This window comes from Fukomys damarensis, unplaced genomic scaffold (assembly GCF_012274545.1).
Source record: "Fukomys damarensis isolate Sample0158 unplaced genomic scaffold, DMR_v1.0_HiC HiC_scaffold_17, whole genome shotgun sequence".
Lineage (NCBI taxonomy): Eukaryota > Metazoa > Chordata > Mammalia > Rodentia > Bathyergidae > Fukomys > Fukomys damarensis.
In genome coordinates this window covers 880,698-906,378 of record NW_022900929.1, presented here as the reverse complement: position 1 = coordinate 906,378, position 25,681 = coordinate 880,698, and the positions used below count along the sequence as shown (strand labels likewise).

General features: G+C 44.3%; 1 pseudogene; it reads left to right on the top strand.

Annotated features, from left to right (window-relative positions):
- Window positions 1-25,681, top strand: part of LOC104875352 — a 50,791-nt pseudogene that overhangs the window by 24,218 nt on the left and 892 nt on the right.

Sequence of the window (25,681 nt, the reverse complement as noted above, 5' to 3'; positions counted from 1 at the left end):
CTTTCCTTCCCTTCCATTCCATTTCCTCCTTCCTTTTTAAAATTGTTTTATTTTGAGACAGCATCTCACTAAGTTCCTAAATTGCCCAGGCTGGGCTTTAATTTACGATCCTCCTGCTTTGACCTCCCAGAGTACTGGAATTACAGCCATGGGCTACCACCCCAGCTTTACAAGTCTTTCCCTTATTCAATCCACTTGATAAAGTGTGAGGGGTGTGGTCGAGCCAGCACCTCCCACCTTATGGAGGTGGAAACTGAGACAGAGAAGGAACTGGGTCAGGTTCATGGAAAGTCTTGGAACTGGGTTTTTCTGCCATTTCTCTAACATGGAAATTTAAATACTGCTGGTCTGTCACAGCTAACTTGTGGCTGGCGCTGGCTCTTTGTAGTCACTGCATTAGTATTGAGTTAGTCAGCCACCAGCAACCAGTCTGAAGTCAGGGACGCTGGTTAGGGCCAATTGGGGGGATGTTGGCCCTACCTGCACAAGAGTAAATGACACTAGGATTAAGGATTTAGCTCAGTGACACCGTGCCTGCCTTGCAAGCTCAAGGTCCTGAGTTCTATTCCCAGTACCCCGCCCCATAAAAGAGTAAATGACACTGTAGTCAAATGAAGCTGCAGGGGAAATGAAAGGGGAAGACTCTAGAAACTTTGCAGATTAATGGGATGTGTGGTTTCTGGTGAGAGAGCCAAACAGTACATGGCTGTTCTGTCAGCTGGGCGCGCTGGCACAGGGCTGTAACCCCGGTGCTCTGGGAGGCTGAGGCAGGAAGATCACAAGTTTGAGGCCAGCCTAGGCAAATTAGTAATTTAATGAGAACTTGTCCTAAAATAAAAGGCTGGGAATGTAGCTCAGTGCAAAGGCATGCGCAGGAACACACACACACACACACACACACACACACACACACACACACAGAATGAGATGATCTGCACACCTCTTGTGCTCTCTGGAAGGAGCCGACTTTCTGCTCCTGCTGTGGAGCTCTGATCCCCCTGAATCTTGCTGCCCCACCCCACTACAAGGCTAGGTCTTGAGAAAGCACTATTGTGTCTGGACGAGATCTTCAGACTTCTGTCCCCTGCTCATTCCCTTTCCCAAACCCTTCCCCAGGGAGGCCAGGCCTCACACCTGGTGTTTGTTCCTTTTGCAGACTGGGTCTGAAAGTCATTCAGTGCACAAGTTCCTGTGGCTGTGTTTGTGGGGCTGGTGGAAGCGCTACAACAAGGTGAGGCCAAGGGGCTAAGGCAGCTGCTGCCTGTGGGCTGGGGCTGCACAGCGCTTAGTCCTGGACAGAGGTGCCCATTGGGGTTGGGGCTCCTGGAGGCTGCAGGAAGAACCTGAAAAAGGGGGCTTCTTGGAGAAAAAGGAATCTAGCCCCCCTACATACGGGCTGATTCTTCCCTAAGAAAAAACACAGTGTGTCTTCCCACCTCCATCTCACCCTTCAAAATAAAACCCACTTAAGATGGAGATCACTACTTCCTCTACCCCAACCCCATCAAAGAAAGTGGACTTGGTTGTTGACCAGATATCCCTGGGCACTTTCAGCCTCTTCAATGAGTCCTTGTTCTCAGAGTTGGAGGGTCCTCGGGAAATGATGGGATGGGACCTGTCACTTCCCGGGTTCTCCCCAGACAGTGGGAGGGCAATGTGAGGAATCAGGCCACTCTTGGCCAACAGTGGCCATGAGCCATTCTTCTGCACGTCGGTTGGCTGATGCCTGTGCTGGAGCCACAAGGAAGAAAGAATGTGACAGGCAAGGGGAAGGGGGCTATACAGAAGGCAATCGCATTTGGGGGCCAAGAGGGCAGTGTTATTTGAGGCAGCTGCAGGGAGGCAGGCTGTGAGTCCTCTCCAGGAGCCCAAGCCCTCTATGGCTCACATAGAAGCTTCTTTCCATAGGAAAGAACTGCCTCGACAATCAGAAGGCGGGGGTAAGCTCTGCACACCCTAGGCACCCACAACACAGGCCAGCCCCCTAGAGGATTGACACTACCAGGGGTGCCACAGGAGTATTTCTCCAAACCCAGCCATCTCTGGCACTCCCTGGCTTGTTCCACCTGTTCTAAGACCAACCTTTCTTTATATCAATCCATTTTTCATTTCCAAAATTTTATTTTAAAATGAAACAATATCCTTACCTGCACTAATCTCTTTCTAAAATAACATTGTCCACAAAAATTTGGATTTGATAATATCTTTTCTCTTTTCCTTTTTTGTGGGGTGGCTTGGCTTGTTTTGTTTTTAAGATAGGGCATCACTATGTATTCCAAGGTGGCCTTGAACTCACTATGTAGCCCAGAATGGCCTCAAATTCATGGTGATCCTCCTGTCTCAGCCTCCTGAGTGCTGGGATTATAGGTATGCACAACCATGCCAGACTTACTTTTCTTTTTAAAGAACTACTGATGTTGTAAGTCATATAAAAAGTGTGTTTCATTGTTATTATTGTTGTTTTGTGACACTGAGGATTGAACCCAGAGCCTTCACACTGAAATACTTCACCAGCCCTCACCTCTGCCTTTTAAAATTCTGAGACAAGGTCTCCCGAGATCTCTAAGATGTCCAGGCTTGGGCTCGAACTTGTCACTCCTTCTGCCTAAACTTCCTTTCAAAGGGTTTTTATGTAATACACAAACCCATGTTGCTGCCTCTCACCTTTTAAAAAAATTTGAGACAGGCAGGTCTTGCTCTGTTGCTCAGGTTGGCCTCAAACTCATATCCTCCTGCCTAACCCTCCCAAGGGTTGCAATTGCAGGCATGCACCCCCTTGCCCCGCACAACAGATAGCCTTTAAGTGTCCTCTTGAGAAGGGCACAGCAGCAACACATAGCGGGGAGAACTTTTCTGCTCCTCACTAATTAAATGTGACAGACCAAGGTTTTTAAAATCCTGTACTCTTAGTATTCTAACTAAGCTCTAATCTTATTTAGCTAAACCACATAATCAGGCCAGTGGATGGGGGTGGGGTGGTGCGGACAAAATCCTTGTAGTGATTTCCACTGGATGAAAAGTTATGTGGTAGCAGGTTGCAGTGCTTATTACAACTTTTAATACAAACTTGGCCATTGTGACATCCAGATCCCACATGTATCTGCTATCTTCCATGAGAGGTGAATTTGCCTTCCAAATTCATTTCCACATTTGCCTTCCTGGAAAATGTATCTGTTGACTCAGAAAATACTCCCTGATCAGTTGCCCTGCTGACTGCTGGGCACTGTGGGGACACAGGGAGTGAGAAGGGAGATTTCTGGGGGGGCCACCGGATGAGCAGGGCACTGGAATAGGGTTATGGGGCCTCATGGCTCTGGCACTCGGATGCAGGGTGAGAAGTGCCAAGTGCAGACAGATGACGTGGTGCAGACCAGGAGCAACTGCGGAAGGCAAAAGGCCCGGTTCTGCAGACACAGGCAGCTGGCACAGGCCTAAGACAGGAAGTACCGCCGAGCCTGTAGGGAGTAAGGAAGAAGAGGCTGCATCTTGGGAAACCTGGAAGACCAACCTGAGAGTTGGGGACTTTGTTGAAAGAAAAGATGAAAGGTGATAGCAGAGAAAGAGACTAGTGACAGAGAGGCAGATGGATACTGTGAGACAAAGAGAAAGAAATGGAGATAGAGAGAAGTCAGTGAGAGAGGAAGGGAGGAGGAGCCAAAGCCGTGACTTCACTAGGTCTCCTGGGGTGTGTACAGTATCTGGAACAGAGGTGAACACAAGGAAGGTTATGCTGTGGAACTACCTCTGTGTGTCTTGGGATCAAAGAGTACCCTGGGAACTGATGCTAAGCAAGGACAGACCTGGTCGCCGAGGCAGGGAGTGCACGTCACCTGCCCTGCTCTCTCCGCTGCCTCTGGAACACCGCCCTTAGACTGTGATTCGAAACTGTGTTAGACCCGAAGCCCCTTTTTATATTTTAAGTTACTTTTATTCTATACAGTTGCCACCGAGTTAGTAAATACTGAGTTAATAAATAGAAACCACTGCTCCTAGGAAAAATATAGGATTAGGCTCCTGTGAACCTCTGGTCATAACATTTCTGCCAACCAGTCAATACAAAATGTACGCAATTACAGTCAATATGTTATTTGTCTCACATGTTTCTGTTTAAAAACACCATAGTTATCACATACCATTGACGCATTAACATTGAACTCACAGCCAATAGTACTATAACTCATCCCTGAACAAAGTGTCCCTAATACACATTTTTTTTCCTGTAAGGTACACCACAGCCTGCTCACATTTAGGAAAACTAGATTACCAACAAAGAGCACAAAAATGTAAAAAAGAAAAAACCCAGGGAAGTGAATAAACCATAAAAATAACATTCCCTTACATGATGAGAGCTCCATCAAGAAGACAGAGAGTCACCTGGTTGAATCTCAGCACGGAATGTGCTCATCTGGCAATTCCAATTTTCCCCACCATGTGTATGCTCATGAATGACCCCAAAAGTGCCACAGTCATTGATCTGGGATTATAAATATATTGGTGAGTAGTGAGTCGGCAAATAGAGTAAACTACATTTTAGAATTCCTCCTTAGTATTCTAAAATCAAAATTGTAAATAATATATAACTTAAAAATCAATATTGTACCATTTGATATAAAGAAGTGAAGGGAAAGTAATTTATAATAAGTAGTGCATCTGTCCATGTACAAAAGCTCAGACAGATGGAGTAGGAGATGCTATCTCTAGTGACAACAAACAGATACCAGGAGGTAAAATGTGACTTAGATGGCAAGGTGTGGCCACTGTCAGTGACATAACTTTACAAAATTGTGAATGATTATTGGGGAAAACCGAAACAAAAACAAATCTCTCAGTTTTCATGGTACATCATTCTTTAAAAATGTGTGCTATTTTTCAGTGTTGACCTTGTATCCAGCCACTCTGCTGAAGGTGTCAATAGCCTTCTTGTACACAAATAACAGACTTACTGAGATAGAAATTAGGGAAACAATTCTTTTCACAATAGCATCCCCAGAAAATGAAGTATCTAACGAAAGAAGCAAAATATCTCTACACTGAAAACTACAGCACTCTGAAAAAAGAGATCGAAGAGGATATAAGAAAATGGAAAGATATTCCCTGCTCCTGGGTAGGAAGAATCAAGATAGTGAAAATGGCCATACTACCAAAACTGCTATACAGATTCAATGCAATGCCAACTGAAATTCCAACACTGTACTTCACAGAATTAGAAAAAAGAATCCAAAAATTCATTTGGCACCAGAAGAGACCTAGAATAGCAAAAGCCATCCTAGACAACAGAGACACGGCAGCGGGTATAACAATCCCCAATTTGAAACTATTCTACAAAGCCACTGTGATAAAAACACCATGGTACTGGCAAAGAAACAGATCTGAGGATCAGTGGAACAGACTGGAAGATACAAAAACAACTGCAGATGTACTCAGCTACCTCATCTTTGACAAAGGAGCCGACCATCCTCACTAGAGGCAAGATAGTCTCTTTAATAAATGGTGTTGGAAAAACTGGATTTCAACCTGCCAAACATTAAAACTAAACCCTTGTCTTTCACCATGCACTAAACTAAAATTGAAGTGGATTAAAGATCTAAATATTAAAAAAGAAACACTAAACTTGCTGGAAGATAAGTTAGGCAGAACTCTTGAAGACATTGGCATAGGAAAAGACTGTGAACAAATCCTCAGTATCACGGGAACTAGCAGAAAGAATCAACAAGTGTAATCTCATCTTATTAAAAAGCTTCTGCACTGCAAAAGAAACCATCAACAGAACTAAGAGACAACCTACAATGTGGGAAAAAATTTTTGCCAGCTGCCCCTCAGACAAAGGACTACTATCTAGGATATATAAAGAATTCAAAATAATCAGCCCCCCCAATACAGACCCGATTAAAAAATGGGCATTTGAAATGAACAGACATTTCTCAGACAAAGAAGTAAAAGCATCAAGTAAATATATGAAAAAATGTTCCACATCACTGGTCATTCGACAGATGCAGATGAAAACAACACTGAAATTCCACCTCACCCCACAAAGAATGGCTGCTATCAAGAAATCAAACAATAACAAATGTTGTCAGGGTTGTGGGGAAAAAGGAACCCTTCTCCATTGTTGGTGGGAATGCAGACTGGTGCAACCACTATGGAAATCAATATGAAGATACCTCAAAGAGCAGGGCTTTGGTGTGAAAAACTATAATAGTACACAGGATCCTAATGAGATAATTAATAATGTGAAATAGGAAGTAAAGGGCTAAAGGTGTAGGGCAAGTGGGAAGGGTGGGGTGATAAGGGAGAGGAAAAAAATATGAGAAACTGAAAAAATAGAAACAAAGTGTTTGTAAATGGGGAGGGGGGAAGGGAGGGCAGGGACAAGGGAAAAAATGAGAATCAAGACCTATTATGTAAAGGTACAGGATCCCAATGATGAATGTAACTGTATTGTATACCTAGATTGTACCAATAAACTCAATAAAAAAAAAAAAAGAGCTGGGACTAGAGGTTCCATTTGATCCAGCCATCCCTCTGCTGGGTATCTTTCCAAAAGAATTAAAAGAATCATATCATAGTGATATATGCGCACCTATGTTTATAGCGGCACAGTTTGTAATAGCTAAAACTTGGAAACAGCCCATTTGCCCATGGTTGGAAACTAGTCAAAGAAGATGTGGATTTTCTATGAAATGGAATACTACTCAGCCATAAAGAATGCGAAATTAGATTCATTCATAGGAAAATGGATACATATTGAGGATATACTCCTAAGTGAAATAAATACTGAATAGTTCTCTGGTATGAAAAACTACAATAGTACATAAGATCCTAATGAGATAATTGACAATATGAAATAGGAAGAAAAGGGCCAAAGGTGTAGGGAAAGGGGGAAGGGTAGGGGGAAGATAATAAGGGAAAAGAAAAAAATATGAGAAAATGAAAAAATGGAAATAGAATGTTTGTAAATGGGGAGGGGAGGAGGGGTTGAAGGGAGGGCAAGGACAAGGGGAAAAAATGAGAACCAAGACCTGTCATGTAAAGGTACAAGATCCTAATAATGCATGCAGCTGTACTATATACCTACAATGTACCAATAAACTTAATAAAAATAAAATAAAATAAAAATATGTGCTAAATCCAAAAGAATACTGAGTCACATGGAAAGTGGTGTTGGGTTTTAGGTTCAGAAGAATACAAATAGTTATGGTACTTACATAAATGCCAGAAGGTAGCATCAGGCATGCAAATTGCAGAATTACTCTTCATGGCTCCAGGGCATGGAGAGCAGTCCAGCATCTCTAGAATCACACAGGAGTAAATGTTGGTGGAGCCTCCAACTGTTACAATCAGAAGCACCCCACAGATTTCCAATATGCCCCCTGGAGAACCAGCATTTCCAATGGAGTCTGCAAGTGCCCGCTTGAGGCTGATGAGTGCTTAAGTGTGTCTGCCCTGGCCTCACTGCACCTAGCCCCCTGTAGTTGTTCACGATAGTCAAGGCAAGTTCCCAAGCCCTGGGTGCCACATACCTCAGACTTGATAACAGAGAAGAAGGTCTGCTTGGCTGCTCCTGCTGTGCCACATGGGACACACATTTATTATTTTTCCAGAAAACTCTGGATGACCTGCAAGCTGAAGAGGACAAGGTGAACCAATAGCAAGCTGAGCACCCAGATCCACAAGGTAGCACCCCCACTTGCTGGTCATTTCTACAACTCAGGGCTAGGTCCACACTGAAATTCAGGGTCCGCAGATAAATTCTGGAAATGGGCCTGACACGCCCTTTGGGCATGAGGGCTTTTCTGATGTCACAGCTAAGGGACCAGATTCAGTATGGTTCCTCCTTGCATTCTAGCCTCAGGTCCTCCTCTTCTACTTTTTCCTGCTTTTCTTGTCTTCACAGATGGAGGATAACTGGGAGCAGGAAAAGAAAATCTCAGGCAGAAGTAGAAATGGCTCGTTGGAAAGCTGAGCACCCTTGAAGCTGACCATTGACAACCTCAGTGACATGGAACACTCCAAGCTAAATCTCGAGGAGGTAGTGAAAAAGTATGCCTGTGTAGTTGTCCATTTCATCCATCACAGCATTAACTGGAGCTATAGCTTCCCATTGGTGCTGGCATTGTTTGAGAGCTTCATGGTCATTCATTTGTGAGCACTTTCTCTATATGCAGTCCTGTGCCCAGTGTGGAGAATATATGGAAGAATAGGTACTGCCCTCCTATCGGGAATTCCTAGCTTGCACAGCTGGTAGGCTAAGGAGAGGAGACAAGCACCATTACCCCGGAAACACTGAGAGCTAGACAGGGCAGGAAGACTCCACAGAGACCTGTGGACTATACTCTCAATGATAACAAGGAATTGGAGGGGTATTTTATCAGTACTACCCCGAGACAGGTGGAATAGAGGAAAACTAAAAGCAGAAAGATGATTTTGAGGCAAGAACCTGAGCTAGGGAAGTGGTCAAGAGGACGATGCTAAGGAAGAATTAGGTAAGTTTGTAGGGACCAGCACCTGGATACTACTCACTGGAAGTATATGTGAAGCAGTTTTAAAGCACCCCAGACTTTCAGGAGGAATGTGCACAACTAAAATCCACATCTTGACACATTTCTTCTGTGAAGATGCATGTGGCCCTCCCCACCCTCCTTACCTAATTAGTCCCTGGCATCTTAGTACTCATGTGTGGCTCCTTGGACATGAAACCTACCCATTAGAAGTTGGAGCCCACTACAGAAAGTTTTTGGAAGAAAGTGTTTCCTAAAATAGACAAAGCAGTGCTAGGATTAGAGTGCAGTTCAGTGGTAGAATGCTTGACTAGCAAACACAAGGGTTTGATCCCCAGCACTGGGGAGAAAAAAAAGGAGGCAAAGCATCACTGTGGTTCTGGAGCACCCTACAGTACAAGTTGCAGCAGAATAAAAATTTCTGTCCCTTTTGTTCACTGATGTGTCCCTGGACCCTGAAAAGATGTCTGGCACATAGCAGATGTTTGGTAAATATGTGTAAGTGAATGAGGGGGTGATGAAAAGCCTGCAGAGAAGATTCCGGGGCCTGACTTCTCCACGGGTGATGCATTCTAGGTTGTCACCTGTGAGGCCAAGGGTTGGGAGATGAGTGGGTTTCAGCAGGTTCAAGGATGCCTCTGGCAGCCCAGGCTCTATTCTCTCACCAACCTACTGGTGCATCCTCAGAGGCTTCCCTCAGAAGATCAAATCTTCCCTGGCAGGAGGGATATAGAAATTAATTCTATCAACTCCAACTACAAGGATGAGTAGTCTGAATTCTACACTGCAGAGAAGGCTAAAGGAACACCAGGTATGTGCAGGATAGAGAAGCCCTCTGGGTTGTTCTTTGGGAATGCAGCTCTCTGCATCCTTCATGCACATCAGTTAATCGGGGCTTTCTGAAGAGCCAGACTGTCATGGAGCCTTTGGAGCGCAACTCCCGTTCACGTTACTCCAGGTCAAATCTCACTATGGTTATGAGGCTCTCCATGATCTAACCCCTGCTGCCTCCAGTCTCACTCACATTTATGTCCCTTACCAGCCTGTCCAGAAGTATTCACACATGCCTCAGGGTTGTGCCATGCCTTTCTCTGCCTTTGACAGTGGCCATTATGTGCTCCTTTCCCTATTTCTCATTCTGCAAAGCTGGGTGGGTAACTTTCTAAGTTTTTAAAAGAGAAATAAATCCCCCTGCCTTTAACTCTCTCCTTGCGTGTCTGCTAAACCCTAAATGAAGAGCTGGAGGAAGAGCTGGGCAATGAGAGCCAAGGTAAAGGAAGTGTTTTTTACCTCTTCTTAAGCAAAAAACTCAATGAAAGCCATGCCTCCAACCATAAGTAGAAATTCCTAGTCAGGAAACCAACCAAAAAGGCAAGTGTCCAGTTGTTTCTTGAGTACCACTGTGTACTAGTCCTTGTGCCACATATCCATGTAAATTATCGTATGAAACTCAAAATGCTATCCATACTGTGAATCTAGAGAAGCAGCTGGCTCTGGCTGGGGCATTTGGAGGAAGAAACATTTTATCTCAAAGGTTAAACTCAACAGGCTGTTGCAGTGAAGAATTTATAAGCAAAGGGAATAAAATAACACCTACTTTTACAGATGCAAAAGTATGTAATGGAAGAAATCCTGTGCTTGACTAGCAAAAAAGAGGGAAGATCAAGGGTGGGGATCCCACAGAGGACTGATGCTAGAAAGCTGGTGGGAAATGAATCACAAGGTTCCAGAATTTCAAGTTCAGCCAAACTGGGCTGGGAGTAGAACAGGCACTAATGACCACCTGGTGTGCAGAGCATGAATACCACAATCACTGAGCCCAGGTTCAGTAGGCCCCCAAGGGTAGGCCCTGACTCTCAGACACCATTGTGACCATCGTGCTCTTTACTACACAAAGAGGAGCTCTAAGGTGGCTGTGTCAGTATCATTAACTCATGTCAGGTGGAGAAACAACGCAGTGACCTGTCCAGGGACCTTGAAGACCTCAGTGAGAGGCTGGAGGAGGCTGGTGGAGCCACATCTGCACAGGTAACCCATTCCTGGGGACCCAGAAACCTCCAGCCTGGCCTGCCTTTCTCCTACAGGGAGAAAGGTACTGGGTTGGTGAGCCATGGGATAAAGACCAATTAGTTCTTGCTAAATTCTTGGCACTAGCCAGGCGTGGTGGCGCACGCCTGTAATCCCAGCACTTGGGAGGCTGAGGCAGGAGGATCACTGTGAGTTCGAGACAGCCTGGGCTACACAGTGAGTTCCAGGTCAGTCTCGACAACATAGTGAGACCCTGTCTCAAAAAACAAACAAAAAAAATTATTGGCACTAAAATAAGGAGGAACCAGTTAATAATAAAGGGTAGGAGCCAGAGATTTAGCTCAGTGGAACCGTGTCTGCTTCACAAGCACAAGGTTGTGAGTTCGATCCCTGGTACTCCCCCCACAAATAAAAATAAAGGGTAAGCACGAATGTAGATAATTCCATCCACTTTTGATTGGGTCTCCATAGTTTAGTGGCATTCATGGAAGCAGATACAGACTGGATGCAGAGGGCCAGTGTTTTAAATATATACAGTGCATTCATAGAAAACATATAATTATAGTAAGGCCAACCTATCAGGAGATAACAGCCATCACAAAGGGAGTTTGTTACTTACAGTTTCCAAGAGCAAGGGGGACAGAAAGCCCTACAGGGCCACAGAGGGGGCCTCAGGGTTGATCAGGGGGTAGAAGCGGAAAGGGGAAAATGTGGACAAGGGGCTTTATTGTTGTTTCCATGGGAAGAATAGGCAAGACAGAATAAACAGGCTTATGATTGGCTAGTTTGAACAATTCTAGTGAGGGTTATGAAGGCTGTCCCTAGTTGTCTGATAACTGACCCAGAAATGATTAGAACATGTGGACAGGGGCTAGAATGGGAGGCAATAGCCAGGGTATAGCTCTGGATTGGGTAGTTTGCATTTGAATGGGACTCTCAGGTATGAGTCCTTCACCACCCCTGGCGATAGCCTGGGAAGGGCCATTGTACGAGGATCAGGAGGGCTCCACAACTCAAAGAATCAGAATATAGAAAATAGAAAACACAGTTAATACAGTGAGGTGAGCCCAGCACCGCCCCTTCCCCCAGCTCTGGCCCTCCTGAGAGACAAATGGGGGCTAGAATCTGAGCCACACCTTCTGACACAGGCCTGTGTCTTCTTCCAGGTAACGTGAAGGCGCGTCCTGGGGAGGAGGGGCTGCTGGGAGGGGATGGAGTTGCTGAGGGGCCAGGAGAGAGATGGACATGATCCTGGAGGTAGTGAGGGCAATGCCAGCATCCAAGAGGGGCTGGAACACCGGTGGAGACTCTGGGGCCTGTGGACCATCGAGATCTCCTTCACATTCAGGTTCCTAGTTATGGCAATGCTCTGAATTTCTGGTGCACGCCCAGGTCAACGCTGCCCAGGCAGTGGTCTGTACTGGTGGAGAGGAAGCCCCTAAAATTACATAAAGTCAAATAAGAGAAAGAATACAAATCCAGTTTTTATCCTAGGTTTAGCCTCCTAGGGCTGCTGTAAAGTATCACAACTGAGAGTTTTAAATCAAATAAATAGATTCTTTCACAGGAGATCAGAAGTCTGACTTTCTCATGGTTGCCAGCAATCCTTGGCACTCCTTGGTGTTCTCACATGGCCTTCTTCCTGTGTATCTCTCTGGCACATCTTAGCTGGGGATTTAGCTCAGTGGTTCTGCTGCCCGTCTGGCAAGTGCAAGGTCCCGAGTTCGATCCCTGGTTAAAAAATAAATAAATAATAAATACATAAATGGACATCTTAACTAACTACATAAATCTGCAAAGACCCTATTTCCACATAAGTTTACATTTGCAGGTACATGAGATTAGAATTTGAATATACCTCTGGGGGGAACAATTCAACACACTACCCTATCTAAACAACTCCCAGAAAGAGCCTACTGAAATGTCTATCAGGACAGCCCTTGGTGGGGTGCAGAAATATCAGGGAACTGTGGCACAGGTGGGTAGTGCCCACACCCCCAGCCCTGGGCAGTTGTACTATGCTCTGCTCCGCCTCTGCCCCAGATGGAGCAGAACCACAAGCAGGAGGCTAAGGTGTTGAAGCTGTGGTGCAAAATGGAGGAGGTGGCCCTGCAAAGTGAGGTAATAGCCTCCACTGGGCAAGAAGCATGCGGATTCCATGGCTGAGCTGACAGAGCATGTGGAGAACCTGCAGAGAGTCAAGTCCAAGCTGGAGAAGGACAAGCAGGTCGTTAAGGCTGAGATCAATGACCTCAATGCCAGCATGGAGACTGCGAAGAAGTCCAAGATAAGGGAGCTATAGCATCCGGGTCCTTCACGGACATTCCCTAAGCCCCCAACAAGTCTGAGGCACATGCCAAAGGTTGTAAAGGGCACTGAGGTGAATCCATCCCAGAGCCCAAAGGCTGGGTGTATGACCTTGGCCAGGTTATATAACCTAAGTGTGCTTTGTTTTCCTCATCTGCAAAATTCAGATGATAATAATTCCCATCTCATAAAGCTATTATGAAGACTATGATAGGAAGAAGAAATCCTCAATAAACGTGCTGCTCTAACTATGACCTCAAGGAGTTAAGAGTCTACTAGTAGTGGTAAGACAAATGCCTCCACACACCAATTCAAAGGAAAGAGATCTGTGATAAGAAATAAAATCAAGCAAGCCATTCAACAAAGCATGTATGAGTGCCCATGTGAGAAACTCTCTTGGAACACTAGGGAAAGGGGCATCCAAAACTAATGCAAAATTGATGCCCAAGGAAACCCTGTCCCAGCCAACCACACTCCCAACCAAACTTCGGGCATTCATAAAACCTCTGGAGTTTCTGAGGAAGGGATTAGACAGGTAGCCTGGAAAATACAGAGGCACAAACATGAGTCAGGACAAGAGTCTAGGGGAATGCATAGAGGGCTCCCACAACTGAGCTCATTCTTTCCAAGTAGATGAATGCAGAGGCCCATGTAAGGAAGCTGAAAATAGCTTAGCAGAAGCCAACGCCAAAGTGGCAAAGTTGGAGCAAAACCAGGTGGAAATCAACACCATCAGGACCCATCTCCAAGGTGAGCTTTCTCCTTCTGCAGCTTCTAAGGAGTAGTGTGTGGAAAGGAATCAGGGTTCCCCAAGGGAATGGAGAGAGAATGCCTGATCCTTTCCTCAGAGCTCTTGGGGCCTTGGAAATTCATATCCAATCCCCACGATGAGAGAAGGAGATCTTATTCCCCTGCTGAGTATTCCACGTAAATGTCTTTACAGTGCAAAATGGGGGATACTATTGAAAGCAGTTTTCTATCCTCTCTCTCATTTGCCCTGTGATATCAGCAGGAAGAACATTAATACTGACAAAAAACAATTTTCAAACATTTTCAAACAGGACCCATATGCTACTATAAAGTGAATGTATGCTAAGGATTTATCTAATTAATTAATGAGGGAATCAGAAAAATCTGCCTTTGAAGAACATTTGAAGGGCAGAGATTTACATAGTAAGCTGGGAAGGGATGCTAAAATAACTTTTCTAAATGAGATGCAAAACTGGTTAATGTCCTACAGGACAATAATGCTGTAGCTTCTGGGTTTGGTTTAGTTTAGCCTCCTTCCTGCATCAGAAGAAATGTTTTGCATCTTATGACAAAAATAATTTGGGATTTATCAAAATACAAGCTCGCGCCAGGGATTTAGCTCAGCAGCACCGCGCCAGCACCACACCTGTCTCGAAAGCACAAGGTCCTGAGTTTGATCCCTGGCCCCCACCCCCAAAAAAGCTAACATCTAACTTTGCAGAGGCTCAGCTCTAATCAGGAGTAAACAGTAAGTCAAATGGAGGTGCATTTGCTTAGTAAGCTTATTAGACTGAGCTCTGGTATGATATCAATAGAACTTTCAGGCATCCTTTGGCCTTATTTCCCACATTCTGAATATTTCTTACCATCATCCCCATGTAATAGATAAGAAAAGTGAGGCCTGAACTAGGCATAGTGGTGCATGCCTGTAATCCTAGCACTTGGGAGGCTGAAGCAGGAGGATCACCATGGGTTTGAGGCCTTCCTGAGCTACATAGCTAGACCTTGTCAGAAAGAGAGAGAGAGAGAGAGAGAGAGAGAGAGAGAGAGAGAGAAGGAGGGAGGGAAGGAAGGAGAGAGAGAGAGAAGGAAAGAAAAAGACAGAGGGAGAAAGATGAGGCTTAGCAAAATTGAGTCACTTAGAGAGCAGAACTGGAAATCCTTTGTGTTAATTACTTTTCTCTTGTATTGCTAAGATGAAATATCTGATAACTAAAGTTAAAGGGGAAAGGTTTTATTTAGCTTACAGTTCATAGAGGTTTCAGCCCATATTGGCTGGCTCCAAGGCCATGTGGCACATGACAGAGAGGCATCACAGAGGAGAAACAGTTCATGGTGCCCACATAGTAGCAAAAACAACAGGGCTGGGGATTTAGCTCAGTGGTTCTGCAGCCTGCCTCACAAGGGCAAGGGCCCAAGTTCGATCCACAGTACCCCCCGCCGACAAAAAAACAAAAAAAAATCCCCCAAAACAAACAAACCTTAAAAGTGTCTTCCTGCACCTCTTATCTTATTCAGATTACTGAATAAGAGTGGGTAGCACTTACAGCCTTCATCCCACTGCCCTCGGGCCTAGTGTTGCACCATGAATCAATCATTTATTCTAGAGTCAGCCACCTAGAAAAAGCATGAGGCTTTGGGGGATATCTAGACACAAGCCATAACACCACACCCTCACTCTCTCTCTGGTTTATAGACCTCTTTCTGCCTCTGACTCTAGCAATCAAATGACAAGAGTAGGTCCTAGGATGGTAACAAGTGCATTGGTGTGAATTAAACTTTCTCTGCCTCAGTTTTTTTCCAAACTCTTTTGCTGGATCTATCAGATAAGAGCTGGAGGCCTTGTTATCTGAGGCCCCAAATTTCACACAAGTCCCCTGGATGGTGGCAGCCCTTGGGTACTTACTAGCTCCTGTACTCACCAACTTTGGGTGGCCAGTATTGTGGCTCACTGTGCTGGCCAATCCAGCCCAACTGGCAACTATATTTTCCCAATGCTAATCCAGGGCCTTTGCACTAAGATATATTTCCACCCCACCTCCTTTTAACTTTTGAGGCAGGGTCTCACTAAATTGTTAAGTGGCCCAGGCTAGGCTCAAACCTGTGATCCTCCTGCCTCAGGCTTCCACAGTGCTGGTACTACAGCCGTGTCCCACCATACCAGGCAGCTGACCCACCATATTTATTGGGTATTTTAGTAGCAAGGCCATGGGGGACTTCAGATTTGGTTAGGAAACCAGTTTTTCACCTAATATTTCTTCCATTCTCTTCTTGCCCAGCTGAAAATAGTGAACTGAGCTATGACTATGAAGAGCCCCAAAACTGGCTCAATCAAATCCTGCAAGTAAAGACATCTATGACATCACAAGTGGATGATTACAAAAGGCAGCTGAATGAAGAGTCAAAGGTTGGTTTGGGATGGAGATGGTGACATAGCCACATCCTTAAATTTACAAGTTATGAAGATACAGAAAGAATACAAAGATATTTGATATGGTAGCAAGTGAAAGTAGTATGTCTTTAACTCTTTGTTTTGTTTGGTACTGGGGATTGAACTCTGGACCTTGTGCTTACAGGGCAAGGGATGGAACCACTGAGCTAAATCCCCAGCCCTACAAAGCTATAGTATGTGATAGGTATGATTAAATAAAATTTCATATCACTGGGGACAGTAATTGGAAGAAAAGGAAAATGAATCCTTGATAGATTGGGCATGGTGATGCATGCCTATGATCCCAGCACTCTACAAGGCTGAGGCAGGAGGGGTATAAATTCGAGCCTAGCCTGGGCAACTTTGACAGACCCTGCCTCAAAATAAAAGATTTAAAAAGAGCTGGGGCCAGGCGTAAAAGTGCATGTCTGTAATCCCAGCATTCAAAAGGTTGAGGCAAGAGGAGTGCCACAAGTTCAAGGCCAATATGGACTACCTGGTGAGTTCAGTCCAGCCTAAACTATATAGCAAGACTCTGCCACAGAAGCAGAGGGCACCTGGAGATGTAGCTCAGTGAGAAGACCCTTAATTCAAGCCCCCAAACCACAAGAAAAAGCTAAATAAAAGAAAGGAAAAGAAAATAGTATAAATTCCTCATGGGTTGGGGTATAGAATCATTCATCTTTCTCCCTTCCCTCTACCTATGGTCACTGTGGAGACAATGTTATGTACAGCTGAATGATGGCCCTGCAGCCGTAGACAGGCGCTGTGGCCCCTGACAAGCTCCTCTTCACAATCTTGCAGTACAGCTGTAGTGAGTCTCGCCAACACCAAGCATGATCTGGACCTGCTGAAGGAGCAGCTGGAGAGGAAGCAGGGAGGCAAGTCAGCTTTCGTGCGGCGTGACCAAAATCAGCACTGAGGTGACCACCTGGAGAACCAAGCACGAGATTGATGCCATCCAAAGGACCAAGGAGCTGGAGGAGACCAAGTGAGTATCATCCTTATACTGGGAGAGCCAAGTGGGCCAAGCCTATGGGTGTGGTGGCTCAGCACCCCCTAGTTTACTACTAAGGCCAGGACAGAAGTTCACAAGCTCCTCTGGACAGAGGCACTCTGCCCTCAGTGGGATACTCACTATATGCAGCTGACACTCAGAGTCCCATGTGTAAGTTAGGACTAGCTACCTTGATATTTTCAGCTTGCCTGCAGGGATATTAGGAGCTAGGGCTCTAGTTTCAAGCAGGGCTTCTTTGACTCTAAAGTGCTTAAGAAGCATTGAGAGGCTTTGCCGAAGCACAGACCCTTGCTCCCTCCTTCAGGCCTGTACTACTTGTACCCTCCCAGAACATCTCTTCTCAGCTCTCATTTAAAATTGCAGGCATCCTTAGCCTGGTGTGGTGGCACACACTTGTAATCCCAGCACTATGGAAGGCTGAGGCAGGAGAATCACAAGTTTGAGCCAGCATGGGTAACTTGGCAACTTAGTGATATCCTGTTTTAAAATTTACAAAGGGCTGGGAGGTAGCTCAGTGCAAAGGCCCTGGGTTCATCCGCAGTACCATTTTTTAAAAATGCAGTCACCCCTCCCACTCTTTCCCTACTTTATTGTTTGCTCTAGTCGTCATGTCCTATGTGTGCCCTCCCCTGTTCATGGAGGGAGAGTGCATGTCTGTAATTCTGTTTTATTCACTGCTGTACCTCTAAAGCCTGGAACAATTCTTGGCAATGAGTAGGAACAATAAGTATTTGTTGAATTAATAAATGTGTGAATGGACAGCGGTTGCTTCCCTAAGCATTCCACTGGACCTGCATCTTTTCCAAAATTGACACCAGAGCTCAGGGCCACGCACCCCCACCCTGGACAGTGTAAGGTCATGTCTGTGGGTTCCTATGTCTCCTCGATGGCCCATCTGGCCCTCATCCCTAGGAGGAAGCTGGCTGCCAGGCTCCAGGAAGCAGAAGAGGCAGCTGAAACTGCCCAGGCCTGTCATGTCTACCTGGAGAAAGGTAAACAGAGGCTCCAGGCAAAAGTTGAGGACGTCACCACTGACTTGGAGAAGGTCAGAGGGTCAAGTGCTGAAAGGCTGCCTATCCATGAGGCATGCGGAGAGCCCACAGCAGGGTTGGGGAGAGATAGTCACATGCCTGGGCTTCTCAAGAAGAAATTTATAACCCAAGAGGGTGGAACACAGGGTTTGCCTGCAGGAGTGCACTGGACATGGTCTCCTGCCTGAGTATCAGCTTATAAGCTCTCCTGAAACCCTCAACAGGCCCCTATAGTTGTCCTTCGGTGTCTGAAGGGGGTTGATTCCTGGACCTCCAGAAGACACCCAAATCTGCAGATGCTGAAGCCCCTTATATAAAATAGTGCAGTGCTTGCACATCCTCTACATATACTTTAAATCATCTCTAGATTACTTATAACACCTGATACCAAGTGAATAGTATGCAAAGAGTTATTCTGTATTGCTTAGGGAATCATGACAAGAGGGAAGTTTTGATCTGTGGCTGGTTCTCTCTGCAGATGTGGAACCTGAAAGAGGACTAACTGTATGTAAACAGGGCCATAAGAAGGTTAAATTCTTTCTCAGCAAGTTACATAACAGTTTCGCTCTTCCTTTTCTCTTACACAAACCACAGCCCACACATTTTGGGTAACTGAATATTTCTGTTTGAATCCCTGATTCAGAATGGTTTATTGATCTCCAGTTGAATTAAGTAAGATTTCTACTGACACACATCTCCCTGGTCTTGATCTGGAAATGATCCTAATTTGGCCAGCAATGAAGAGCCATGTGCAACCAATTTAGAGAATGTGCGCAATGGAAGGGTCTCCAACTGAGGAAGGAAATCAGAAAGGCTCCAGTCCTCCCCAAGTTTTCTTGTACAGCTGTTTTTCAGTACCAGGTAGGACTTTGAGAAAGTGGGTAGGACTAACAAACCTGGGGAGTCCAGAGCTGGGGCCCCAAAGCCGCCCTCTGCTTTCTTGCTATTCTCTGAGACTCGGGTCTTGTTTATAAAAAAATAGGAGCTTGGATTCAGTGTTCTTCAGTGTAAAAATCCTTATATTCCGTGAGTCTGTGATGTGAAATAAATCGGTCCCCTTTTTGACCCAGTGAAGCTAAGACTATTTGTTCAACAGAAGAATGAGTTGCCATGTGCCGTGGTCCTGGAGATCAATAGTCCTCAAGTACCTTGTTAATGTGAATATCCCTTCCTCAGAGGAGATAAAGGTGCTCACTGATCAGCTGGAAGAGGGAGGATGCAGAACCTGCATAAGATGAAGAAAAAGTTACAGATTGAGAAAGAAGAACTCCAAGTGGCCCTGGAAGAAGCTGAGTCTTCCCTGGAGGTAACCCTGTATCTGTCACCTTGGGGGCTGGTCCCTTGACCAAAGACTGCACATCTTCTTGGTCAGAAAGACCCATGTTTATATTGCTGGAGGTTGAAGAGAGCAAGGTGATTTGAATTCAGTTGCAACTGGCTCAGGCTAGAGCTGACACTGACCAAAGAATCCATGAGAAAGAAGAGGAATTTGAAGCTACAAGGTATGGAATCAATAGAATGGGAGGCTGACTTATAGGCAGTATGATGGAATGAAACCCCCAAACCTGTGTCTCTACTATGTTAGTTATGTGAGCTTGGGCAGTAAGGTGAACCACTCTAAACTTCAGTTTCTTCATGCATGAAATGAGAATAATGATATTAGCTTACACTGATGTGACAATGGTACACAAAGCTTCAAATGATAGTATTTTAGCCATCATGGTAATGATACTGCGCATCTTTTACGTGCTTACTGGGTATCTATATATCATCTCTGGAGATATGTCTATTCTTTGCCTACTTAAAAAAATTGGATTATCATTTTATTGTTGGGTCATAAGAGTACTTTATATTTTCTGGACAATAAACCCTAATCAGATACATGACTTTGCAAATATTTTATCCTGTTCTGTTGGTTGTTTTTTCACTTTCTTGAAGGTGTTTTTTGAAGCACAAAAGTTTTTAATTTTGTTTCTTTTCTTTCTTTCTTTTTTGGGGGGGTACTGGGAATTGAACTAAGGAATTCATGCTTGCCAGGCAGATACTGCACCACTGAGCTACATTCCTGGCCCAAAATTTTTAAATTTTGAAGAAGTCTAATTTATCTATTTTTTTCTTTGGTCACTATACTTTAGGGGTCACATCTGAAGATCTGTTGACTAATCTAGTCACTAAGATTTATGTCTATATTTTCTTCTCAGAATTTCAGCTTACATTTCAGAGTTTGACTTATTTTGACTTAACTCTTAAATGTAGCATGAGGTAGGGGTCCAAATTCATTGTCTTTTTTCCTACTTTGTTACCGGGGATTGAACCACAGCCTTTGTACTGTACGGACTACATCCGGAGCCCTTTTTATATTGTTCTTTTTGGTACAGGGTCTTGCTAAGTTTCCCTGGTTGGGATTGAATTTGAGATCTTCCTGCCTCAGCCTCCCAGAGTACTAGAATTATTAGTGTGTGTCACCATGCCCAACTCCAAATTCATTCTTTTGCATGTGGATATCTAGTTGTCTCAGAACGTTTCTTTTTCTTTCTTTCTTTTTTTTAAGACAGTGTCTCACTATGTAACTCAGGATGATCTTGAACTCACTATATAGACCAGGCTAGCCTTTAAATTATATCTTCCTTAAAAAAACAAAAAACCAAAAACTATATCTTCCCGCCTCATCCTCCCCAGTGTCACCACATCCAGCACCCTAGTACAATTTTTTAAAAAGACTTCTCTCTTCAAATGAATGGTCTTGGTATTCTTGTTGAAAATTAATTGATCCCAAATATGAGGGTTATTTCTAGATTTTTAATTCCATTTCACTGATGTATATGTTTATACTGGGGTCATAGTGTCTTGACTAGTAGCTATGTAATAAACTTTGAAATTGGGAAGTATGGTCCTACAACTTTATTCTCTTTGTTCTCTGTTTTGGTTGGGGCTGAGAATATATCTCAATGGTAGAGCACTTGCCTAGCATACGCAGGGCCAGTGGTTGGATCCTCACCACTGTAAAAGAAATAAAAGAAGTGTTTATTTTCCTGTGTCCCTTGTATTTCCACATAAATTTTAGGATCAGTCTGGGAATTTCTGCAAAGAGGTGACTAGAATTTGAGAAGAATTATGTTTAAACTATAGATCAATTTGGAAATTATTGCCTCTAGTAACAGTAGGACTTTTGAGCCAGTAACATGTTTACCTTTCAATTTATTTAGTCCTTCTTTAAATTTTTTAACAACATTATATTTTAGTTTTTGCTTATATTCCTTTTTTTAAGTCAAAGTGAATCTCTATTTTACTCATTTTTGAGATTGCCATGATACTCTCTCCTGTATCCAGAAACTGAGTATGCCTCAAGGGGCTGCAAATCCAGCATGTGGTGGGCAGTCAGGTAGGGTGAGGTGCTGCAGGGTGTGGCTGGAAATCTGAAAAGGCAGGTGACAGGATCTTTACATGCTCACCACTTATTTGACTTACTTTAACAAATATTTATTGAACACCTCAATTATTTCCCATGGTCTTCTAACAGGAGATTAATATAGCTTATATAAGGGTTTTAGGAAAACATGTACAGAGTTGATTAAAATATCATTGCATATAAAACACAACCAATTAATGACTGGTTTTTGTTTGTTTTGTTTTGTGGTACTAGGGATTAAGCACACAACTTTCACAATGACATACATTCCCAGCCCTTTAAAATTTTTGTTTATTTATTTATTTTTTTTAAAATTTTTTTTTTTTGAGACAGGGCCTTCCTGTGTAGTTCAGGCTGGCCTTGAACTCACTATGTAGTCCAGGCTGGCCTTGAACTCATGGTGACCCTCCTGCCTCAGCCTCCCAAGAGCTGGGATTACAGGCATGCGCCACCATACCGGGCTAAATTTTGTTTGTTTGTTTTAACTTTAAGATAAAGTCTCACTAAATTGCCTGCCTTGGTTCCCAGAATTCTGGGAATCATGCCCAGCAATGACTTTGTTTTTGAAGATGTAAATCTGACTCATATGGCCAAAGCTCACATTTTGTAACAGAAAAACCAAGAATTTTAGCATGTGGCTTTGTGGGCAAGTCTGACATATTTTTTAGCACCACTGATTCCTTGTTTGCCTATTAAACAAACAGGGATCACATAAGACATGTAGCAAATGTTTAATAAATATGACCTTTCCTCCTGTCCCCAAACTGTAATATTCTCCCACTTAAATGTTTTAAGATTTTGTTTAATTTCACAAGGTGGTGGTCATATCCATTCTCATGCTTAGAGACCACTTACCTAGGGAAGCTTGACTTAGACTGATTAGCAGGACCAGAATGCCAAAATCGTCTCTGCTTGGACTTACAGAAAGAACCACCAGCGGGCCACTGAGTCCCTGCAGGCCCGCCTGGAGGCAGAAGCCAAGGGCAGGGCACAGGCACTTTGGCTCACGAAGATGGAAACAGACCTGAATAACATGGAAATCCAGCTGGACCATGCCAACAAGAACAACAGTGAACTCATGAAGACCCTGAAACAGCTGCAACAGCATATAAGGTAGCCATCTGGGAGGAGGAAGAACTCACCCCAAAGCCAGCCTGCACCAGTAGAAATGGAAGACACAGGAGGAGCAGACTTCATGTGTGACTTCAGCAAGGATAAAAGAGTGAGAATGTGGGGAGCAGGAGACTTGGGAACTCTCTCCTGGTGGTTAGAGGCTCTAACCACCAAAGTTCACATCTGGGACAACTGAAAAGACCAGCAAAAGGAGGACAATAAGAAATTGGGCCTGTCTTACTTTTAAAATTATTTTTTACTTATAAAAAATTTCAGACAGAAAAATAAGGTCCCGAGCTTGATCCCTGCTACAAAACAAACAAACAAACAAACATGTAGCTGGATCCATGCATTCATCACTTGCTAGTTGGGTACCTGCTCTATCTGGGTGCTACTTTAGGTGTGAAAGATACAAGATTGACAAACATCCATACATATATAGACAATAAGCAATAAATAATAAAACTAGAATTTTAAAATGTTCAGATACATGCTACAGAGAAAAAGGGCAGAAGAAGAGAGCTGGGGATTAGCCAGTAAATTTAAATGGTTAGGGCCAAGGATTTAGCTCAGTGGTGCCACCACCTGCCTCACAAGCACAAGGTCCTGAGTTTGATCCCAGGTACCAAAACAAAAACAAAAACAAAAACAAACAAAACAGAGTGTAATGGTTAAAGGTCTTGAGAGGGCCTTGCAGGGAACACCAGATGCTCCGCCACCAAGAAAGTCTTGTCCTCAGGTTGACATCCTAATGGACAAGCCCTCCGGACACCTGGGTCCTGGCCCAGCTAGGCATTGACCACACCGTGAACTCTGAGACTGGGCCTGAACTCACATTTCTTCCTGTGGCCTCCAGTGCCCACCTGTTCCAGCTTCTGGCTGAGTCCACACTAAGATCATAGTACCTTCAGGCATGGACAATGCCAGGTTGTACCGCAGGCCCAAGTATGGGTTCAGATGGGGTCCTTTTGCTCTCTAGGACCTACAGGTCCAGATGGACGAGGATACTAGGCAGCACAAAGAGCTGTGGGAGCAGTACAGCCTGCAGGAGCAGCACCTGAGCCTGTTGCAGATGGAGCTAGAGGAGGTGCTCTCCAGATTAGAGGGCAGTGAGCACTCCCACAAGCTGCTGGAGCAGGAGGTGGTGGACAGCACTGAGAGACACAATGAGGTCAATATCCAGGTAGGACCACAGCTCCTGGGTCGATGCCACTCAGACAAGGTTGAACAGGGGGGAGGCCAAGATGGTGCCCAAACCACAAGGGCTCTCTCAAAACTCACAGGCAAAGCCAGGTGTGGTGGTGCATGTCTCTAATCTTAGCATCCCAGGAGGCTGAGGAAGGATGATCATAAGTTTGAGCCCAGCCTGGAGAATTTAATGACCTACTTGGACTCTCAAAATAAAAAAGGTTGGAAGAAGGAGCTTAGTGCACATGCCTTGGATTCAGTTCCCAGACTGTAAACAAACACCTCAGAAAATTCTTAGAACTCAACTCCTGAGCCTTATATTTTTGTAAATGTTAGTAAAAAGTTCATAATATAAAATGTGTTACTGTCACCATTTTTAATATACAGTACGGTAGTGTTCATGAGCACACTAGTGAGCAGAACTTTTTTTTTTTTTTTTTTTTGGTACCAGGGATCGAACTTGGGTCCTTGCGTTTGCAGGACAGGTGGCAGAACCGCTGAGCTAAACCCCCAGCCGGAGAACTTTTAAAAGATAGATTCCTGGGCTCTGCCTTGGTGATTTATGACCCCCAAAATCTGAATTTCCAGAAGCTTCCCAGCAGATACTGATGATTTAGCCAATTTTGAAGACTACTGTTAGTCATAGTGTAGCTGAGACCTGAACTCTGAACTGGAAGGGATATAGAATATTGCATAGCCTGATATTCATTTTAAAAATGAAAAACTGGCTAGGCATGGTGGTACACACCTATAATCTTAGCTACTCAAGAGGCCAAGGCAGGAGGCCTCCTGAGCAATTTAGTGAGACCCTTTCCTTTAGCATGTAAAATAACCAAATTTTAAAAAGTGCTGTATAGCATAAGGCGGAACACTCACCTAGTATATATGAGGCCCTGGATTCCATCCTAGTACCACAAAACAAAAACAAAGGCAAACAAAGACCTTTGGTACAGGCAGTTGAGTGGTTTATCCACAGTCTGAGACCCCTGTCTACTGTCAGTGACCACATTAGTACTGTTGATTGCTCATAAAGTACTCCTTTACCACCAGCACAGCTAAGGCCTTATTTATCTCCTATGAATTCACCAAAAGAATACATGAGCACAAGACATGGAGGAGTTGTGACTGTTTTAGGATAAGCAGACCAAAGCACAGAGAGGCAAGGAATTTATCTACATAGCTGATAGTGCTGAGGCTTAAAGTGAGGCATTCAAACCAGCTCTGAGTTCAGGATCATTCCAGAGCTGCCACCCAACCCCAGACCTAAAGGATGCTATTCCTGGGACACTTATGACACAATTTTGAAACCCAATCAGGAATGTAGGGAAGACCCTCACCCACACCCACACAGAGGGCCCAGGGCTATTTCCTGCTGAGGCATATGCCAAGTGCCTCTAGGAGAAGGTCATTTTCCTTTTTGGACATGGGAAGGGCCATCCAGACTCCTGGCACATGACAATGACTTCATCTCCTTTCCAGAACCAATGCCTCCTCATGGTCAAGTGTAAGCTAGAGTCAGATGTCCAGTGCACTCCAATGAACATGGAGCTCGTCAGTGAGTTCTGCGCAGCAGATAAGAGGGCCAAGAAGGTCATAATGGATGTGTAAGTACAGGGGCTGCCTGTGGTGGGGCCTGGTACCTACTAAGAACCAAGTCATCCTGAGCTGTAAGGGTCAATGTGCACTCACTCATGGTGCCTTGCAGGGAGCAAGGGACCCTCTTCCAGAGGAACCCAAGGTTTTTCTAAAAGGCCAAACATATGAGAGTAGGGAAGAATTACAATCTATACATGATCATGTGAAAAAACTAGAGTGTGACTCCAGGGGTCTTTGGTCAAAGGAGCCATCAAAGTGAGTTTATCTGGGCAGGCCTTTTGGCAAAAAAAAAAAAAAAAAAAAAAAAAAAAA